At 38.4% G+C, this 18,670-nt stretch overlaps 1 protein-coding gene and 1 long non-coding RNA gene across 5 annotated transcripts in view; one reads left to right on the top strand and one right to left on the bottom strand.

Annotated features, from left to right (window-relative positions):
• The window catches only part of Syt1 (synaptotagmin 1), a 525,848-nt gene that overhangs the window by 59,691 nt on the left and 447,487 nt on the right, over nucleotides 1–18,670 (bottom strand). The window lies entirely within an intron of this gene.
• Nucleotides 9,699–16,668, top strand: LOC116075840. Its single transcript, XR_004112724.1, has 3 exons — nucleotides 9,699–9,846; nucleotides 16,084–16,133; nucleotides 16,582–16,668. It is a non-coding gene; the product is annotated as an uncharacterized LOC116075840 (long non-coding RNA).

An 18,670-nucleotide genomic window follows, 5' to 3' on the forward strand; every position in this document is an offset into this window, starting at 1 on the left:
TACAGGTTTCCAAATCCTCGGTTCGTGGGACCCCACGCAAGTAGGAGCTGCGGGACGGCATCCTACAAGCTGCCTTTTTGGTGTCTTCAATTTTTCCTTTCTAGTAAAAGCAGTATTTCCATTATAACAACCGCTTCAGTGACATCTGGAATCATGTTCCTATCTGCTGGTCTATTGCAATTCAAGTTAATAGCCATCTTCATGGTCTTACTGATGTCAGGTGCTTATCATCAAAGTCTCTGGGCTATATGAACTATTTATGTATTTGTCTGACTTTATGTAACACATGTGAGCAGATGCCAAAGCATTAGAACAGACTGTAGCTGCAAGCACTGTCACCTATGAACTCTTTTGTGCCACCCTCTGTCATAGCCTCTAGGTTACTGAGAAACTGATGAGGCACTTCTTTCTGATCCTCGCCCTCTCAGACTTGAACTGCACAGAGGATTTAGGGCTTGGCAGAACATGATAGTGGTGTGCCTACTATTCATTTCTCAATCAAAGGACAGAGAAATCAGAGAGGGTGGGAGGTGGGGAAGAGAGAAGGAGATTAATGTGTCTAAAATGGTCTCAGGGTTGTCTATCCAGACATTATTAGAATTGACATAATACTGCTTTTTTAAAAAAATTAACAGGACCAGATTAATCTTGATTAAACTGAATTATTAGCCATTTTATATTCTGTTTACACTAGACATAGTTCTTTGCATTTTTATTTATTTATTTATTTTATGTGTATGAGTACACTGTAGCTGTACAGATGGCTGTGAGCCATCATGTGGTTGCTGGGAATTGAACTGGCTCCAGCCCTGCTTGCTCCAGCCTGATTGCTCACTGTAACTGTCTTCAGACGCACCAGAAGAGGGCGTCAGGTGTCATTACGGGTGGTTGTGAGCCACCATGTGGTTGCTGGGATCCGAACTCAGGACCTTCGGAAGAGCAGTCAGTGCTTTTACCCACTGAGCTATCTCGCTAGCCCCAGTTCTTTGCATTTTATAGCATCCTAATTTGGCTTATTGATTTTGATTTTTCCTGTACCCCCATCTTCCTATTCCCATTTGCTATGAACTGATGCCTACTTCACTCCTGCCAACAATAACATTAATAGCTATGTTCTTATATGATCTTGGTGTCCAGAAGACGGTCTCTGTGTAAATTATGAAATTTACCTGCTACATCCCTTGTTGTGGTACACACACAGTTTTTACAGTGGCATAAAGCTGCTGGGCCTCTTTAGCTAGGTTAGCAAATGAAAACTAGCTTTTAGAAAATGACTTGGGATGATGACTTGGTCTGCAACAAATTGTTATCCAATTCCCATGAAGCCTTGCCTACTTGAGCATTCCAAGTCCGTTTTTGGAAGACTGAAATGCTGCAGCCATTGAGACACTCACTCAAGAGGATTTCTCACTGCTCTTCTTTACGGGAGCTTGCCTACTGCTCCCCACCCTTTCTTTAAAGAGTGATGATTTTGTGGGAATGTACACTACTCAAGTGGCACGGGTAGTGAAAATTTTTAGTAACAATTTAAAATATACGAGAAGAGTTTTCAACAATGGATTGATGTTTGCTTCGCAGCTTGCAAAACCGCTGGAGCACGAGCCTCATTTTTAGTACTGACATCTAGCATTCTGCCCAGTGTCTCACAGAGCTCCATTCTTCAGAAGTTTAAAACTCCTTGGTTTCTGATCACAACAAATCAGCTACCCTGAATAGAAATAAATCCATTTATTTCTCTCTATAGCTTCCCTAAGTGGTATAATCATGTGTAATTCTTACTGTCTACTCACGACTATTGGAGGATCAACTAAAGATTCTGCTTCAATGAATACAAAAGATGATGTCTTTTTTTCCCTTTGCTTTTGGCAAAAATTGTTTCCACATTCAGTGAATAATGAAAATGGGCCACACTAGCTCTTGGCCACCGTCCTAATACATGCACTGAAGTTAATGACCTATGGGCTGGTGCCATTCTTTATTAAATTAAGGTTTTTCATCCTAGGGAGCTTTTTAAAAAGTTTAAGAAGTATAATTCTGCCATCCCAAATGTATACATTTTGGAATTGGGAGGGAGGTTTTGAGAGCTACTTTCATTGTTAGGTTTGAAAACCATTGGTGCCCTTTGATATTTTTGTTGTCTTTTTGTAATTGACTTTTCCTCATATTGTGACTCTTTAGGATGTGTATTTGAGTGCGCACATGTATAGCTCATGCTTGGAGCTCTTCCTTAGGCATATTCCACTTTTCATTTGGGACAGGGTCTCTCCTTGGCTCTGGAACCTCAAGCAGGCAAGGCTAGCTGGCATACACACAGCTTCCAGAAAGCCACCTGTGTCTGCCTTCCACCTCACCACTGTCTCTAGGATTACAGGCAGGTGCCAACATGCCCAGCATTTCTGTGGGTTGTAGGGAGCTGAACTCAAGTGCTCATATTTGTGAGGCAAGTGTGTTACCAATCGAGCCATCTCCTCATTGCATCAACAGCTATTAATATGCAAATACTTGACACCTGCTATCACAGAACTACTGAATCAGAATGATGGAGCTGGGCCCGGGCACCACTGTTTTAATAAACATCCCAGTAGCTGTTAATGCTTTGTACTGATTGAAAATAACTTCGTTAACTGCTGGGCCTAGAGACTGCGACTGATTATAAAAGTAGTGATTTTACTTTGCTCCTGGCAACAAAATTTGCATTGAGTAACTGGAGTGAAACACATGAAAGACTTTGCTTTCACCTTACAGAATGGGGAAATGAGACAGAACACCCTTAGATAGTGCCTTTAAGAATTTATGCAAGTGCTGCAGTTAAACTGAGAGTTGAATCTCTTCACAATATTAGAGAAGGTGGTGGGAGTCTCTGGTAAGAGAGGGAAAGAAACCTGTATTAAATATGCAGAAAGAGCAGGAAACGCGGGTGCAAGAGTCAGACAAAAATCATGTTATATGTTTATGATAAACTAATGGTCGTTATGAAATAGTGAAGACTCTAGATTTAATAGATCACTTAAAATGCTCATACATCGCTGGGCGGTGGTGGCTCATGCCTTTAATCCCAGCACTTGGGAGGCAGAGGTAGGCAAATTTCTGAGTTTTAGGCCAGCCTGGTCTACAGAGTGAGTTCCAGGACAGCCAGGGCTCCACAGAGAAATACTGTCTCGAAAAAACAAACAAACAAATGCTCATACATCAACTATATATATACCATATGTAAAACAACTTCTATGAGAACAGTGAGCACATGCTCACTCAACTATATATTTGATCAAACTATTTTAACTTACAGAATTTAGTCTGTATCAGAATTGAGTAGTTTCTGTTTATACATATTTTGATATTACAGAAAGTTTATGGTCCTCTACTGAGTATTTTAATCTCTAGTGTATTGTTAAGAACATATAAGACTCTTCTAAAATGACTCATAAAATTAATTATAATAAAGAATTGTGTGTATCTTTAATTAACTGCTTATGAAAAGAACAGAAAGACTGCATGCATAATTACTTTGTCCAAAAATTAAAACATTTCATATGATAATGTAAGTAGTCTCATATTTGAAAAGCTAACCATATTTTTATTCTTCATAATAAATTCATTTGATAAGCCAGAATTCTAAACCTCACTTAGTTAAAAAAATAATCATTGTTTGAAACATTAAAGGGGCCTGTAAATATCAGTATGCTGTTTTTCACTGTGAGATTGATTTCCAGACAAATGAAGTGACTTACTATTGTATGGCTTTAATTATGTTAGAACTGAGACCAGAACTTGGTTGTTCCCTCTCCATTAAACTTACCAATGGTAGAAAAAAGGAGGATGCAGTCTTAGTTTGTGAATCGTCATTAACTTGCCAGTCCCTTTTGGGGACATGACTGTCACAGACAGTGAATCAGTGTCTCTTCTAGCAAAAATGTATCATTTGTTAATTTTTTTTTTATGGAGGATCCCAGTTAATATACAATACAAAAAATTTATAAGGTGGGTGAGAAAGGGCCATGATGCAAGTGCTAAGAATGGGGGGAAGTTGGAGCCATTGGGATAGAGAGGTTATGATATTAGTCATGATTATGGTTTCTCTAATCTCAAAATGGCTTCCTTTATCCCCTACAAGGCAGGTAAGTAGGTGGACATCTACATATAAGAAGTACCCAGAAAGACTATCAGATGGTGGCTAAGAGATTATGGCTTTTGTGTATGAGGGTTAATGCTGGGAAAGAAAGTAAGAATGGCGAGCAGAGGGAAGCGCTGGAGACATTCGGGTTCATCACAAGATTGTAGCAGAGAGGTAGGAGGTGGTGGTGGTGGGGGAGAAAACAATAATGAGAAGTCCACAGCAGCACCCACTAGCCACAGATGCACTGGACACCAGGTGCCCAGGATGCTTGGAAGCTGCTAACTTCAGGGCACTGTGCATATTTGCAAAGCATTACTATATTACAGAAATTACAGTCACAATAGGTGTTTAAAGACCCAAACAGTGGGAGATGCCAGGACTTAGTTCTTTTTTATAAATCAAAGCACAATAGGCATAGAACATAGTCCAGGCCCTGGGAACAAATGAATAAAATGGGAGGGAAAAAGCACCTACAGTCACATTTGAAGAAAAACATGGCCATTTCCGAAGAAATGCTAGGTTTTGAAGTTTGTTGGAGTGTGTTATTTATATACCTATTTTTAGGGGGAGTCATGTATTGAAATGACTTTTCTCTGGAGGGAGACATGAGAACTTTCTTTGGGAATGATGTGCACAGTAATTTTTACCTAACCGCAGGATAATGATCTTCCAACCTTTAGAGGACGTCTCAAGGTCAAGGGTTACTCAACACTGATTTACAGTAGCAGGGCAGCTGTGTCAGAGCCCCTTCCTGCCAAGCTGCTTTCTATCCTGGGTAGGGCTGAGAGGTTCAGAAAGGTTATATTTCTCTTTGAAGACATTGATTTTGTTATCTGTTTTCATCTAAGATGCAAATGGCATTATCAATTCTTGGGTTTATTTTGTTTAGCCCACCCATATAAAACACAGTTTCCTGAATTAACAAAGCAGGGATCCTGAGTTTATAAGCACAGTTGAGGGCTCTCGCCTGAGTTGATCAACCACTTTAACACACCAACTTATTTTAAAATTACAGTGGCTTTTACACACACACACATACAAACACACACACACACACACACACACACAAAACACACAGACACGCAGAGCTAATTTAGTTTTTATCTTTGTTCTGACGTAGGTAGCACTTTGCCACTAGCAATTTTGGTATCACGACTGCAATTTTAATTTGGGCTGGTGAGCTCAGAGTTTGTTATGTTTTTGAAGCTAATCACACTTGGGGAAAAAAATAATGAATATACATAAACCTTGATTGAGCAGCCTCAAATAGAAAATAAGTTATGTAAACAATGCCGAGAATTCTAAATACCCCATTATGTAGTCCTTATCTTTGTAGAGTTTGGGTCAAGAAATTGTCTTGGATAGTAGCTTGTTTCACAGTGAGAACAGCTATTCCCCCACACCCCTCAGGCTGCTTATTATATGTCGCTTGGTGGGAATAATTGTTACTGAAGAGAGCAAACAACTGAATAGTGATTCAAGGATTTGGGTAGTAAGTACCTCAGTAAACAGATTAGTTTCATAATATTTATGTAATTCTGGAGGAGCCAATTAAACAGGTCAGACAATAAGTTGTGACCTTGTTACATTGGCAAACAATCTTTTAATTGATATCTTTCCATTCAAACTGGAAGTGGTGGCACTGTAAATCAAAACCATAACATTCTAAGTATGGGCTCCCACACAGTTGGGAAAAGTGATGCCTTTCGTATCTTTACGTGTGGATACATTCTACACACTGGGGTGAAGGATCATTTACAATTCTTTATACCTTGAGTCCATGTACAGGGTACTCTGATTACTCTGTGTCTCTAAAAGTAAATGGTTTAACAAGTCTTGATATTTAAAATTTGGTGTGTGTGTGTGTGTGTGTAGCATGCACACACATGTGCAACTGCCCTGAGGTAGATTGTACGTCGACCCTCACGGGTGCTGGGAACTGAGCTGGAGCCCTACTCACTGAGCCATCTCTCCAGCCCATAGTTTCATTTTCAATAATCAAGAATTACAGACATAGAAGCAGCTGTCTAAATCTTTCTTTTGCTGTCATTCAAATGTAATCCTAAGATAATTTGTGCACATTTAGTATATAAGATGTTATATGCATTTTTGCACAAAACTTTGTTATTGTTAATTGCACCAAGTATCTGTCCGAGAGGTGTGTAGAGCAAACCAAAATGCTGCGGTTATGCTGGGTATCTTCAGAGTGGAAGCTCGCAGGCTTCCCTGCAGTTGCTGTCTATCCTGTGTAGGTCAGCAGTGGGTGAAAGAAAAAATGAGTATGGAGAATTCATTTTAACTACCGAAGCCCAAGACCTGTATTCACAAGAACTCTTCCAGAGTAAAATCATTACTTCACAGCCCATTCTTGCTACTCAATTTCTTGGGGATGAGAAATCCTCTGTCCTGAATAATTAGGACACAAATGATGCCAAATAAGATCCCAGTTTCTGCAGGAACTCTTCAAATACTTGGCTTGCTCAAGGAAGATCCCATGCATGAGGGTGTTTTCCACAATTTACTGTTTATTGTGTCCTAGAGAAGGGTATTGTGTTAGCACATCAACAAAACAAGGACAGAGAGACTCAGGCTTGTGTTCGTCCAGTGACAAAGGTTTGAAGTGCCACGTAAGATTCCCTTCGGCACTTGTGTTTGTTGTCTGTAAGTGATCCTGACATCCAGCCCTCATAAGAGGAAAGAACTTGAAAAGCCCATGCAACAACAAACCAATCTAATTTCATTCTGATGTGCTATATCCAATGCCTTAAATCTGTAAAGGACATCATTGAAATGCACATGAAGTTAACCAGGGAAGAAAAAGAAATTGTTTTTGTGGGAAAAACATTATTTAAAAGCAAAAAAACTCCTAATGTCTTAGTCACCTGTACTGTGGGTTTCTTTTATTATTGTAGCATACTGGGCACAGTAAAGGGATTTCCAGTTCATGAGGAAACAGAAATCTGTGTGTTCACTACAGAGTAGCATAAGGAGCTTTATCATAATCTAGAATAGACGCTTCTTGCTCTATGTTCAGTTGTGGGCAAACCTAGCTTAGAGCACACAGGGCAGACAGGGCAAGAGATACTAAGTTATTCTTGGTCTCATATTTACATATATTATGTGGAAGGAAAATTCATATTTATGAGCAGCCAAGAAATACCTGCTTATATGTACTTACATATTATAATATGTAAGATTTATATATAATATATATTATATATCATTTACTTACATACATGTATGCTTGTAAGATTTTTATAAATATTACATATATTTATATATTCTATATATTTTATATGTTCTGTATATATTATGATTTTATATACTTACATACAAACATATAAAATATATAAAATACATTATATAGTTATATTTAAATTTTATGTTAATATAATATAAATTTATATGTAAGTATGTTATATATAAGTATAAAAATTACATATAAATATATAAATATTAATATATTTCCTATACTTTCCTCCTCTACTTAAGTTTCTGTGGTTTCCTTTCTTGCTCAAATCTTCCCATTTTTTTCCACCACCTGCTGTATATATTATTATAACAAGGGGGAAAGAATCCTTCCCATTGTCCTTTACTCCTGGTAAATTCAGTTAGGGTGTGGAGAAAGTGAGTAAAACGCTCAAGAGTTGTTGGTCTTCATAAACACATCCCCAAGTTCAGTAATGGCTAAAGTATTACTCAGAGTCCTGTAGAAAGTTATATCTGAATCAGTAGAAGAAACTAACCTCTCAAGGAGTTTAAATGTAATAAGGAGTCTGGCCATCTCTCCCACACCAGAAGTAAATTTTAGAATATTAGAGATGTAGGTATCAGATTTTTAAAAAACTGCCTTTCACTGAAAGACTGCCTGGAAAGTCTAGCATCTAGTCACTTCCCTCAAGTAATAGTCTCTCACAGTCAAGACTCTGCTCCGTGTCATTTCCATAAGCAGTATTTCTTTAACTAGGATGGGTACCTTGACAACTGATTGAAAAACACGTTGACTAAAATGGTCTTAATAAGCATACCTCACGACCTTCCTCCCCCGTGGTCTCATCAGCAGGCAATAAACTTAGCTCATCATCCTTCATTCTCATGGAAAACCTTTCTGTCAAAGAAGTAATTACCTAGCCAGATGTACACCCCTCTGAGGCAAGCCCAGAAATCATTATAATACTCTGTAATTACTGTTTATTATTTTATCTGTTCATGTCAGTTGAAGAACAAAAAAAGTGCCCCTTAGCTGGACAATCCTATCATAACAAAAGGTAGCTGGCATTAATGTAAAAGCTTTCAATTGTCTGTACTTTCTTTTGCCATGGCAACTTCAAATGAGCCTGCTTCTAAGCAATTTGTAGCTCAGCCACAGTCCCTAACCCTCACGCATCAGACGTGGCATTTCATCTAGCCGTATCTGTATCTTTAGCCTGACCATAGGTAGAGGTGTAATCTTGCACAGACTTGGATGACAGGCTCCACAATGTTCTCTACAGGGGTAGCCACTGCATTCAGGGGTTGTTTTGGGCAGATGCTATTCTATCAGAAGTTTAGAATTCAAATCCTTCAACCTCTTGCCATACCGTAGGCCAGGGTGGGAGGAGTTACATAGGGATGCTCCTACATCTCAGTGGGGTACTATTAGCAGGACCTTGGCTTTTGAGGCTCTGTACTTGTAACGATTGTGGCTCTTTTATTTTCTTCAAGGAGACCTGATAATGCTCATCTGACGCAACAGGAAGTTGAGAGTCACAGGGTTGCATACAGCTTTCTTTTCCAACAAAGGATAAATTCCTTTGGTTGATCTAAACACGCATACCCATGAGCTTTAAAATGTTGAGGCCACTATATTTTAAAGTATTAAAGAATTGAAGGAACCAGAGACTTAAGAATTATAGCTTAATATTGGCCACTAATCACAAATGCTTTCAAGGAACAAAAATTATACTAAATGACAGATGAAGATATGGTACCATAGTTCAGAGCAACACCCTCTTAAGTTTCTAAGCCATTGTTATTTCAACTGAAACTTGCTAAGAATGACAGCGTTATCTAGTTACAGAGAAAAGTAAATAAAGTCAGGATTGTCAAGTATTTAACACAAGGTCTGGCACACAGTTCCTTGTGGTAGCAGTTACTTCTATGTTGATAGACTACTGTGTATCCCAAGAGCCTAAAGCCAAAAGTTCATTGAAGGAAGTAGGTATGAGCATTGTATAGGGAGGTGGGGTGGGGGTAGGGGGTCCTTTACAAGTCCACTACAGACCTGCAAAGGTAGCTGCTGCTTTACAAATAGAAGCATGATAGAAATCTACTGAAGAAGGTATAAATATGCTCAAGGAGCACATTCTGACTACATCTTTGCCACAGAACCTCTCCTGATTCAAAGCCATGCCTTCAAGAATATTTCTTCCTTTCTGCTCTTCAACTGTTTTAAAAGATCCAAGTGACAGGTATTGCTGTCCTCCCCCACCCCCTGCTCTGGTATGTAAGCATGACACCCTTCCCTCACTGACATCAATATAAAGAGAATGTTAAGCACAAAAGAAGGCTGAGATTAGAGTTATTTGGTTAATTGTCATAACCAATAGAATTTAAGTAAAATGGTTCTAAAAAGTTTCCAAGGTGTCAGATTACTTTAGAGAATGGGTTTTAGATTTTCATCAGAAAATAGGACTAGACTCTCGGGTTAAATGGATGAGTGTCCCATTGACATCTGTTCAATGTAACCTTCTGTAAGTTATTTAAATTCTTGGCTACGTTTTCCATTTTTCCAGTGTGGTAAGTGATGCCAGCCTCAGGTTTGTTGTTAAGATGTTGTATGAGGGAACGTGCATCACAGTCACTAACCCTTCAACTGTATCTACAGATATTTTTACTGTCATATTCTTCTTGAGCTTATTTTAGTATTATCTTAGTAACCATTATCTAAGTTAGAGTTCTATTACAAAAATACATGTTTGGTTATTACATTAAGAGGCAAAATATATAATAGGGATTTATTTGAAATCATCACTTTCCAGGAGTTTCCTACTGATCTTAGAAATAAAACTTAAACTAATCCAAAAGCTTGGGCTAACAAGGACTTCACAGAAAACACGAGGAAGCCTCTTACGGATGTACTGTTCAATGTACATTGTGCTTTGAGATCCCTAAGATGATTGACCAAGCCTACAGGCATTTTCAGAGTTCTTAGAGGACCCATTGAAGTAACACACACCTTAGGGGAACATTCAAGAATTCCTGTTTCTGGCATTCTTTGAAACATTACCCCTATTCTTACACGTTATATTTTTAACTGTGGCTTAAAAAGATGATGCTTTCATTTTGTGGCAGTCTTGCTAACCTAATTAAGCAATCAAGTGATTTGTTATTTCAAGCATATCCCATTGTCTTTTTTGCATTTTGATTAGCACACTAAAAAATTCTCTGCTGATATGCTTATTGGGCCCGAGGACCATTTACAGAACCCTAATCTTGTAAGTGAAAATGAGGATGTAAATTATCAGAAACACGACAGGAACACTAGAATGAAATGCAATTCTTTCCTCAGGAGGAAATTACCATGGAAGAAGTCAGTGTGTAATAGATCCCCAACTCCTACTTCTATATTGAAAAGAAACACTTTGACCCAGGCCCAGCTTTCAAGCATACATTTACTTTGGAAGTTCCAAGCAAGGCTCCTGTGACTTTCTTGGGTTCTGTGTACCTTTAACTAATGTAAGAACTTTCTCAATGTCTCTGTAAATTCTCTCTTAAAAATATTTCATTTTAAATTCTCTCTCTCTCTCTCTCTCTCTCTCTCTCTCTCTCTGTGTCCATCTGTCTGTCATATGATTCTGTGTGTGGCTATATGGGATATGCATGTAAGTATAGGTGGTAATATTGGCAATTATTTTAATGGCCATTTTTAGTCATCATATTTAGTGCTTCCCTAAATATTAGTACTCAGTTGGGTATAGTGTATGGACCTTCCAAGATGTTCTATGGGTTGGTTAATCACTATCGATCCAGTTTCTAATCTTCACACTTTTGCTCTTGGCATGGGTTAGTCACTTAACAGCATTAGAGTGTCATGAAAAGCATTTAGTGAACTGTAGGTCTTATTTTGTTTTTGTAGCCAAGGAGGAAACTAAACTGTGCCTTTTGATCTTGAGGAAGTGGTTCTTGGATCAGAATACTATGACATTCACGGACAAGTCAGGATTCAGACTTGTTCTTGATGAAGAAGACTAGGAGGTCACTAAACAACATTCTTTCCAAGTTCCTTTCTGTGAATTGGATCACTGAGCAATGAACACACGTCTGTTTGGTAGGAAGGATCAGACAGACTGTTGTGAACTATCTTCTTTGAAGTTTCCCATAGGGAAGGGGATTTGAGTTTGACAGTGTGAGAGAAAAAGATTTTATATATGACACGTGCTGTAAAGAAGGTCTACCAAGCTAGGGTTAGGGTTACATGTTGAGGATGAGGAAATATTCTTTCCTGCGTTGTATTTAGGCCGAAGCTTTAAGAATTAGAAAATTCTAAGACTCCATGAGACACATGCCCCAACCACCATACCCCAGATGTGAAGAAAGTGATGAAGGTCAATTTGCCATGTCTAGAATGAAGTGGGAATTTAAAATAGTTAAACAAATGAAAAGTTATGTTGGTTATTTAGCTGCCTGCTAGACATCCCCACTTGTTCTAACTGGTTACATAGCTCTAATATGTCTCTAGCTGAGCATGCTCTCTCTACCCCTTGAACTGGCCAAATGTGAACTTCTGAAGAGGACTTAGTAAATTCTACTCTTGTGGTTACTCAAGGCCCAAATTAACACACTCAGAGTATATTATTTCTTCTAAATATAACTTAGAATCTGATATATTCTCTTACAAAGCAGAATAATACAAACTCAGAAGAGTGCTTCTTTAAGTCAAGGCCTTTTTCTGTTTCTAGGTATGTGTTGCCCATACATGGAGTTAGGAAAAACGACTTGGTTTGAGCTGTTTAGTAGTACAGTGTGATGGCTCACACCTGTAACCCTGGCACTTGGGAGACTGAGGCTTGTAGACTGCTGAGCTCCAAGGCTGACTGGGCTATAATCTAACATGGGCAAGGTTACACAGTGAGATCCTACCTCAAAACCATTACTTTCTGGAAAACGTAATGAATAGATTGTTTAGTGTGTAATGTGGTATCAAGCAGTGAAACATAAGTCTTTTGACAATTTACAGGATGAAGCATGCATTCCAGTGAAACCCATTCATGAAGGTTGCCTTTTATGGCATAGGAGTTATCTAACCCAAGTCAAACTGATCCCATATCTGGGATATTATCATAGGACCCTTCACTCTGGACCATTCCAACAGTCCCCAGGTTTAACCCCATCTTCATCCTGAGCATAAGGTTCAGTTCTGTACAAGGGGCTCTGGGACCTGGCTGATCTCTCTGAGTTCATTTCTTTTTTTTTTTTTTTTTTTTTTTTTTTTTTTTTTTTGGTTTTTCGAGACAGGGTTTCTCTGTGTAGCCTTGGCTGTCCTGGAACTCACTTTGTAGACCAGGCTGGCCTCGAACTCAGAAATCCGCCTGCCTCTGCCTCCCAAGTGCTGAGATTAAAGGCGTGCGCCACCACCGCCCGGCCTGAGTTCATTTCTTAGTGGTGTCTTCCTGAGTGCTCCCAGTCTGTCTCCCAGAAGGATGCCTTTGCCCGTGTTGTCTTCTGAGCCTATTCACTGTCCTATATAGGCCCCCAGCTGAGGGTTTCCCATCTCCAGGAAATGTCCATGACCTCTCTGCCCCTAGTTCGAATTAACTACCCTCCCTCTGAACTCTTCTAAAGTCCTGTTGGTCAGCAAATGACTGCCCAGGGACCATATCTATCTATGGCAAGTGTTCTTAGGCACAAGCTAAGACCATTTATATATTTTAAAAGTTGAAAACAATCAAAAGAAGATTAATATTTCATGAGATGCAATTCCTATCTCAAAATAGTTTTATGGGAACACAGCCATGCCTGTTTGTGCCATGCTATCTTGGGGCTGTTTGTGTTCTCTAATGGCAAAGCCGAATGCTTCTACGACTCCTTGTGGGCTGCTAAGTCTAAAATATTTACTATCTGGTATCCTGAAAAATAAGTTTGCCATTTCTAATCTAAATCACAGTCAGTGTTTCTGTGTGGTGTTTCCTGCCTTTGTAGGCAGGGATTAAATTTTACTTAGCTTTGTCTCTTCTGTTTCTGGCCATTAGTGGTACTTAGAAAGTAGGTAATTCATGTATACATGTCCAATTTATAATTCCAGACTTGTATCATTCAAATGCTTACGAGCAGTCTTCCAACTACCTCCCAGATCCTAGTCCTTTCAAAGCAATGAGAATTCTGAAACTAATCTGGCTTACTGCTATTTTTAAAAATTCTATTTCTTCTTAAAACATGACATTATTTCCAAGATTTATGAAGCAATTACCACTTGTTAGCATGTATACTATTTTTACATTAAAATTAGGTATCACATTGATATATTACAGTGCTCTGTTCTAGGCTAATGAGTAATTGATTTTTAAAGAGAAAAATTGAAGCAATATATTATATTTTGTGTCTTTAGTAAGACAAAAAAGAGGAATGTGTAACATTATTGACTTTCTTTCCCTCCCTTTCTCCCCCCTTCCTTCCCTCCTTTCCTTCCTTTCTCTCCCCTTCTCTTTTAATCTTTCTCTGTGACAGGGTCTCCCTCTATTGTCCCTCTTCTCCAGCTAACCAGGACTGGCTATCCTCTACTCACCACTTCATACATGTTGAAATTACATGCATATGTTACCATGCCCACCAATGTCTGTCTTATTGATGCAACTTCAGGTGACCAGTACAAGGTCTGATCTAGACTGAACCAGATGCTCCAGTAAAGTGAGGTTTAGGAAATCTGAAATAATGAAAGGAGAATGGTGTGTGTGTGTGTGTGTGTGTGTGTGTGTGTGTGTTTGGACTGTATGTGGATAGTCACTACCGATCTGACTTTCTCCTCTTTTGGGATCACGGCAAAGCTAGGCGCAGAGAGATCATGTTTTGGCACAGATCCTCCTGTATGTTTAAGTAAGACTGTTGGTTTATATTACTTTATATATAAAACCTTGCTGTTTTGGAATTATTAATAGTCAACCTTCTAGAATTTGTGTTTCCTGGGCATTCTTTATATATATGTTAATTTAGACTATATCTACCATTATGAGCTTAGTTTAGAGCCCACACTGCAGTATTAGTTTAAAGGAAAATATAACAAGTAGGAAAAAGATCAGGTACTAATTGAATATTACCATAACGACATAGCCATCATAGCTAGATCAATTGGTCAGTACTATAGTCTGGATAATTTTACTTCAGGGTAGCACATTTTGTTTTGTTTTCTTTCTTTTGTAGTGCTGTAGATTCAGCCCAGGCATAATGACTTAATACATTTCATTCAGTTCATCTGACTTTCTATCTAGTTCAGGCCATGTTAGTTCATGTTATATGTTCAATATTGGGGATGCAATGAATTGATTGATTTTAATTTCCTCATAGGCCCAAAGCATACTAGGCATTGTTAGATGATGGCCATCCATGAGGGAATTAAGCAGTGTCTCTGGACAGAACAGTTCACAAAACAGAGCTGCTGATCCCTAGCATGTGACAAATGATAGATCATGATACCTCCAGTGGGTCATAGGATCGCAGAGAGAGGAACACTGATGGTGCCTGCAATGATTAAATAACTCAGTCTCTTGAGTGACAAAAGGCATTTGCAAGACACAAACAAGAAACACAGCCTTTAGAGACCGAAGGGAAAGAATGTAGATAGGACAAGAGGTAAAGGATGACAGAGAGGATGTGGGCATAGCTAGGACATTTCTTGAAAAATTTAATATTTCCTCCACTGCCCTTTTCCAAACTGAAAAAGAAGGGTCTGAAAGAAGAGAAAAAGAAGGCGGATGAAGGTTTTTGCCTCACTTGTTGGAGGCCTGATTTCTGATGATTAAGAGCCAATTAAATCTGCCCAGAGACTCAGTGGCTGCCTATGATTATTGCCTTCCCACTGGGAAGTCTATGCTCATGGTTCCACACCTGTTCTTTTTGTCTGATATAAACTTGTAAATATCAACCTTTCTCCCCTTTTTTGTGTTGTCATTGAAAGCACACAAATTCCTTCTGGACGTTATTTCCGTAAGAAACAAGACACAGTGAAAGAATGGAGTGAAGAGCAGTTGCTCTATGCCCACCCGGGCATTTGCTGGTTATCTACTGAGTCGCTGAGATGGGCATGAGAGGTGGTACTTGCAGGCACAGTTGGATACCGTTACTTTGTCAAAATAATCTAGAGAGAGTATTAATTCTGAGCCAATGGATGATCTTTGTGCAGTGTTATGTTCTAGAACGGGGATGATGGCCAACTGAGAAGACAGGATGCAGGCAGAGGGATTTGGTGGCATCAGCAGGCTGGCTTGGCAACAAAGGTGTTGCAAGGAGCTAGAACCAGCCATTTCCTTACCCTGGGACTTCCACTCGAGCCACCGACTTCTAAACCTTGGTCTCTTTGGTCTCATGGGATTATGTTTACCGTTAAACAACACCAAATTAGTGAATGCTTAGCATTAGATTATAGTTCTTCTTTTCTTTTCTTTCTTTTTCTTAAAAGATTTATTTATTTATTTATTATTTATTTATTTATTACATGTAAGTACACTGTAGCTGTCTTTAGACACTCCAGAAGAGGGCACCAGATCTTGTTACGGATGGTTGTGAGCTACCATGGTTGCTGGGATTTGACCTCAGGACCTTTGGAAGAGCAGTCAGTGCTCTTAATCACTGAGCCATCTCTCCAGCCCTAGTTCTTATTTTCTTAGAACCAGGAGTCCTCCACCCTTTTCTTTTAAGACTAAGATAAACAGCTCTTGGTGTCTTTGATCGATGCTTTCTTTCATGGTATTAACTTTACGATGGTTGGTATCTTTTAGAACTTCTCAGACAGAATGGAAATGTCTTAGGAGAAGGACAGATTTCACAGGTAAGGCCCTAATCATGACAGCTGGGGAAGTTCTTTGAGTGAGCCTGCTTGGAGTCTTGTTTAGACAGTAAAAAGGAAAGGACCACACAGGATCCACACTGCTTACCCTCTTTGGTTCTAGGTCAGAGCTGTATCATTCCAATACAGAGTGTTCACTTCTTCCAGACAGTGTTGTGTTTGCTTTAAGTCTCTTCTTTTGCAGTTTACACATATCCAATCCCACAAATAGTTCCTTAGCTGATGCTGTGTCTGCCCTCTGCATGACCCCGATTTCCCGCTGTGCTCGCTTTAGAAAGTTAATGTCCCGCTAGTTAAATGTGTTACTAGAAATGAATGTAGCCCCCCTTGCCCCTCAGCACAGGGTGTAGCGGCTCTGTGGCTGGAGACTCATCTTAAAAATGAATAATCCTATTTGATAATAAGATTCCACTGTTGTTTTACATTTCAGGTTAAATCATTTTGAAATTTGACAAGGAGAGAATGCCAAGGATCATGTAAATAGAGCATCAGAAATAAAAAGAATTGGCTTCGTTCTGACTCACCCAGGATGAAAAACAATCCACTGTGATACCTTGCTTGGAAGCAATATTAGGTTTTAGAATCTTTAATGATTAGCTCTATATGAATGTCAACTGGCAGTTATGATTCAAAATCTATATATGTTATGATATCTGGGGGAGAGTTTTTTCTTTTTTATTGACTTAAATTTTATTGCATTATGATGAGAAAAGATACATGATTTCAATTTATCTGAATTTGTTAACATTTAAAAACATATTTTAAGTAAACAGAATTAAATCACATTCTTGTTTACCTTTTGTACCCCAACTCCTCCCAGAGACCCCCTTCAATACCGACAATACCTTGTTTTGTCATATTCTTTAAAATTTATAAAATATTATAACAATAAAAATGAATATTATAAAAGTTGTTTGCTATAAAACAACAATCAATTTAACAGTCTTATATAGATGCTTGTCTACAGCAATACTGAAAATACATACATTTTTCTCAATATAAATTTTAAATAACTCCAAACATATTAACTGTATATTTTAAAATAAAACTTCACTACTAGTATTTTTTAAATGAACATAAATATATAAAGTCTTTTTGTTTGTTTGTTTTGTATTTAGTAGAGTTTAAAATCTTGGCTCTTACTGTGGTACAAGCCCAAAATAAGAATAATTTTTAGACTTTGGGTTTCATTGTAATAAGGCTGTATGTACTTCAATGACCCTCACATCACCAAAGGATTTTAACTCCATCGTAGCTAAGCTGAGAGTTGACAGTTCTGCTGCCCCAAGGAATGAATTGTAGGCACAGTTTTTGGATACAGACTTCCTGAAAGCTATTTGACTTGAGTGAGTGTCTTTATTCTCAGCCCACAGAGAACAGGTTACATTCATTTAAGAAATGGTGTATGTATTAAGATGGCCTATCTAAAAGTCATTCACCAACTGTTTCAATGAACAATGGTTCTGCTTGGAGGGTGGCACAGACATTAGGTGAGGGTAAGAATATGGTTCAGCCGGGCGGTGGTGGTGCATGCCTTTAATCCTAGCACTTGGGAGGCAGAGGCAGGCAGATTTCTGAGTTCTGAGTTCGAGGCCAGCCTGGTCTATGGAGTGAGTTCCAGGACAGCCAGGCTACACAGAGAAACCCTGTCTCGAAAAACAAACAAAACAAAACAAAACAAAACAAACAAACAAACAAAAGAATATGGTTCATTGGCTGTGATAATTTGGAAAAGCATTCATCTCAGAGAAAGAGTAACTTATAAAGTCCTCTTCTTCAAACTTGATACAAGAGTTACAAATGTCAAGCAAAGCATTCAGTCTCACTCTTTGTTGTTCTCTTTCAGGCCACTTCCCAATTTAATTGTCTATGTTTCTTTTGGGTATATAAATACTTTTGAAATATGTAAGCTGTTCGGAAAATCATAGTATAGTATAAAAACATGAAATAAACAATACTACTAATAGAGAGGCTGTGATAGGAGAAGCAAGATTTCAAGACCATTATGTGGTACACAGCAAGACACTGTCATGTACAAACAAGCTGAAAGTGTATATGAATTGTACAATATTGGACCTACTTCTCCAATTACCAAATTAGAGAGACCATTGGATGACAGTAAACAAATTTCTAATTCCTTATATTTTTGGATTTCAATCAATTAGGATATGTTGGTGATATTAATTTTCATATTAAGATATTAAGAAAAAGTAATTGTTACTTCCTGTTGTTTTTGTTGTTAGAGGTGGAATTAGGTTTGTGTGGGTTTGTTGAAAGACTACTTTCTTGCTTCTTCTAGTTTTGCTCCTTATGTTGGTGTTTTCCATCTATTATCCTTTGTAGGGTTGGATTTGTGGAAAGATATTGTGTAAATTTGGTTTTGTCATGGAATATCTTGTTTCCTCCATCTATGGTAACTGAGAGTGTTGCTGGGTATAGTAGTCTGGGCTGGCATTTGTGTTTTCTTAGGGTCTGTATGACATCTGCCCAGGATCTTCTGGCTTTCATAGTCTCTGGTG

Source organism: Mastomys coucha, unplaced genomic scaffold (genome assembly GCF_008632895.1).
Source record: "Mastomys coucha isolate ucsf_1 unplaced genomic scaffold, UCSF_Mcou_1 pScaffold4, whole genome shotgun sequence".
In the NCBI taxonomy this organism is placed as follows: domain Eukaryota; kingdom Metazoa; phylum Chordata; class Mammalia; order Rodentia; family Muridae; genus Mastomys; species Mastomys coucha.